The sequence below is a fragment of the Octopus bimaculoides genome, chromosome 15, assembly GCF_001194135.2.
Source record: "Octopus bimaculoides isolate UCB-OBI-ISO-001 chromosome 15, ASM119413v2, whole genome shotgun sequence".
NCBI classification, from domain to species: domain Eukaryota; kingdom Metazoa; phylum Mollusca; class Cephalopoda; order Octopoda; family Octopodidae; genus Octopus; species Octopus bimaculoides.
The window spans coordinates 30,178,618-30,183,291 of NC_068995.1; positions in this window are offsets into that span (position 1 = coordinate 30,178,618).

Consider the following 4,674-nt stretch of genomic DNA (forward strand, 5'->3'; position numbering starts at 1 on the left):
CTCCCCCCTCTCCCTCTCTCTATTTGAATCGGATCCAACAACCCTCCCTCTTGTTTCGCCCCTTTCTCAAACTCCAATTAAAAGTCAGCAAGTGGCAATCTTACAAACTAATACTTGACTATGAAATTTGCCTCTATTATTTTACGGGAGAAGACACATAGAGCAGTCAAAAGGATTAAAGACATGGAACTTTCCCGCCCCTCACTATCCTCTATCATTTTTTCTCTGTCGGATTCGTGACGGTTAAGTAGCGAGAAACAGAGACTGGGGAGTAGGCGACTGACGTACTTAAACCATTGGTACTCAACCGGGGTCCATATAACCCTTGGAGGTCAATATGAGATTTTGTCATTAAAATTTATGCGCAATTAATTGCTTATACTTCTACTATACACAAACTATTTCATCACTCATTTTAGATAATTTCTTATATTTAATTATAAAAATTCAATAAGAACTTTTTAAAACATCGAATGACTGTGAGAAAGCCATCGAAGTAAATTAGCAATCAAAGGGGTCTGTAGATAAAAAAATGGTTGAAAACCACCGATTTAACTATTCATCCCCACTTAAACGTGGATGTTTTATTAGAACAAATTATACAGCGGTAGTTACCATGAGAGAAATACTCATATTGGCTTTTGGTGCAAAATGCACTCTTGTTTATATTGCTAGCAGGGAGAGAAATCCTCACCATCTCCAGCGCCGACATTACCAGATCACGTGATTTTGACCATCCTTGATCTTGTCAATGATGGACGCTCGACCGCTGGAAATAGCAGCGATTCATCTCTCCGCAAACGCTATATTGAATGACAGTTGTTATCATCGACAAAACCAAGGAAAGTCGAAATCACGTGATCTAATGGTCTCAGCGCTGGAGGTGGCGTGCATTTATCTCCCCGCCTGTAATATAAACAAGAGTTCATTTTGCACCAAAAGCCAATATGAGAGATTTGTTTTCATGGCAACTACCGCAGTATATTTTATTTTAACAGAACATTCACATTTAAATCGGGATAACTATTACCTCGCGGTATTAATACTTCATCTGTCGTCAACAAATATATTTACTGATTCAAATGTTACAGCAGCCTATGATGCGACGGGAAAGAACTGTAAGCGTTTCAGCAATGGCCGCATTCAAACGGGCCAGACATCCTGGATTTGCTGGAAGCAGCCGTCGAAGTGCCAGCAATGAAACACGGAGAGACTCTCTCGCGAAGTCTGCCGTCGGTCTCATCGAAGCGACTTTCGGTGGTGGCAACGGCGAAAGATTGTGTGATCCTTCATCTATAACATATTCAGTCAAGAAAAAATAGAAATTTTTCGGTTGTCATTAGCATGCCAAGTTTTCAGCCACTGCTCTCGCACATTAATTAAGCAACGCCCTGTGGAAACTTTGTACTAGTCAGTCGCAGCGGGGAGGCTTAAAAGCTACCCTAGTATTTGCGGATAATTTAAGTCAAACGAAAAAAGCCTTTATTTGAGTTTAAAATATTAAAAGTTAACATTTAAGACGAATCTGACAATCTTGTGTCTCTATATTTACTATGTTATAATGACTTCATAGAGCACTGCATTTTTAAGAGACCTTCAGTTGTCAGTTCCGGCTGATAGGAGTGGCGAGACAGCGGCTCAAACGGTAAACGAAGCGTGCTTGAGAGTTACGAGTAAGCAGTTTGGCAGTGGGCTGCCGTTTAAGCGCGTGTACGAGATCTACTGCCGATCATATTGAAGCAATCTGACTGCAGCAGAGATGGCGGCGGTGAAATAGATGATGATCTCTCCTCTACAATTTATTCAGTCAGAGTCAGGAAAACCCCGAGACGGTAACCATTAGCCTGTCAATTTTTCAATCGCCACCGTTGTGACGCTTTGATAATACATCAATAGATATCGCCCGAAGGGGAAACGAATATGGACGCTTTGTCTGTCGCTGCACCGATAGCTGTAGGAGATGGCAGAGAGAAATTGGAGGGCGGAAACAAGCAGCAAACAAAAGAAGTGACGGACGAAGTCAAACTTCTTGGCGATATTCTGGATTAGTCGAGGCCCTTATGAACCGGCAGAAGAAGGCAAACGAAGACAAACAGATCTGGTGCATGCCGGAAAATCTATGACCTGGCGTCTCATCTCACATACAGCATTTTTGTCCTATTTCGCACTGCGAATTTTCAAATGAATTAATGGTAACTCGGGCCTGTGGGTGGAGTTTCGGAATATCTATCACAACTTCATGGAAAAGGAAAAAGGACAGAATTGAAAGGGCAAAAATGTTTTAAAATTTTTAAGGAAAAATTCTCTCAGACTCGTAATTTCCGTTGTGTGAAACAAAGAAATACTAAAAGGTAAAGGAAGGAAAAATATGCAATTCGTTAGTGGTAGCTTTTCCCAACGTCACAATGACAATTGATTGACTTGTTTGATAATTTTAAAACAGTATTAGCTTTCAATTAAACTTACTTTCGAATCTTTTTATGACTTTATATCACAATGTATTAAATTATATCGTGTAAGGTTATCCTGCCCTAAAATAGAGCTTGGTTGACTAGACAGCAAGTGTGGATTTCTCAATGATTTAGTAATATTGTTCACCTTTATTTGTGTATAAAATAATAAAAGTTAACATTTTAAGACGAATCTGACAATCTTGTGTCTCTATGTTCACTATGTTACAATGACTTCATAGAGCACTGTATTTTACAGTGCTACTGCTGCTTATATAGATAGGACATGCGCTTTTGATAACACTTTTGGTCATGCGACACTCTACAAATACTTATTATTATTCTCGGCGAACAGACAGAATTTGTAGCAGACGGACAAAATGTCTAGAAGAACTTCATCCATCTTTACGGTCTGAGTTCAATTCCACCGAGGTCGATTTCACTTTTCATCCTTTCCGGGTCGATAAAATAAGCACCAGTCAAATACTGAGATCGATGTAATTGACTGGTCCCACTCCCTAAAACTTCAGGCCTTGTGCCTGTAGTAGAAAGAATTATTAATGTCACGCGGGAAATATATATTACTTGTGTTTTCTGAATTGCAAAATGAGAATCGATACCAATAGACTTCTATGGATTTTTAGCATTGTTACTATGGACGTTGAAAAATGTTTAAACGCGTTATTGTAACCTTGTAAGGGAAATAACTCTGTTTGCATGATTGTAGAGTTATTGCCCTTAGACTGTCAACTTCGATTTCTAACTTTTTTTTTTCCTGCTGCGAGATTATAAACTGCCTTTGGAATATCTTTTTTTCTTACAGACGAGCAAAAGATGCCATTCCGGTCGATTTTCACCTGGTTTTATATACACACACACACACACATGTATATATATGCCATTTTTTGTTTGCATAGGACTATCCAATGTTTCCTCTCTGAATTTAAGATGTTATGGTGTGAGGTGAAAATTTGGCTGCATCTTCTAGCAACATGAATGACTTTCGAAAGCCTTCCCTTGTTGGATCCAAGTAAGCTTTGTTCTTGTTTAGCTGCTGATCGGCCCTAATCAAACGGATTTATGATAAAAGATGTCCCAGTAGCCATCGTCGAACACTTTTGTAATCCAGGAACTGCACTATCCAACAGGTTATGATTTAAGGGGGACAAATATCGGTACTTAACGATCCAGCTAAAATACAACCCGATGCTGATAAGTGGCTTCAGTCCCACTGCATGGCATCGAGCCGATCAAAGTCTTGTGAGTGGATTTCGAGACGGAAACTGAAAGAAGCTCGCCGTGTGTACACACACACACACACAAACACACACACACACACACACACACACACACGCACAAAAATGTGTGTGTGTGTGTATTTGTCTGTTTGTCTGTCTTTGTGTCTGTCTTCGTCTGCCACCACCGCTTGGCAACTGATACTGGTGGGTTTATGTCTCGCTAACTTCGCGATTCGGCAAAAGACACGATAGAATAAGTACCAGGCTTGAAAGATAAGTGCTGAGTCGATTCGTTCTACTAAAAAGTTCTCCAAGACGGTACTCCAGCATGGCCGCAGTCTAATGACTAAAACAAGTAAAAAATAACTGATATATATATATATCTTGTATCTTCTACTTATCAAATGTATCAACCTCCTGGTACTTATTGTATGATTCTGTTTTGCCGAAACGCTAATTGACCGGGATGTAAATACATCAGCACCGGTTGTCAAGCGCGATATGAGGGTGGAAATACACACACACACACATACATATGGATTTCGGGATGGTCATTATTTTCCTTGCGTATATATACGAGGGGAAGTCAAAAATTATCCGCACTTTCGCCATAACTTATCTTTATTATTGACACACTGCCTTCTGCTCAAGCGTGCTTATAGTTGGTACTATTGCGGTCAGATTGCTAGTGGAGCGGCCATGCTTACAATGTAAAAGCCAGAAAGAAAATATAGCGCGATCAGGTTCAAACTTCGATCACGTGACCACAATAGTACCAACTATAAACATGCATGTGCAGAAGGCAGTGTGACAATAAAGATACGTTATGGCGAAAGTGCGGATATTTTTTGACCTTCCCTCCTACATACATACATACATACATACATACAAATGTATATATATATATATATATATATATATGTGTGTGTGTGTGTGTGTGTGTGTGTGTGTGTGTGTGTGTACATATATACATATACATATATATA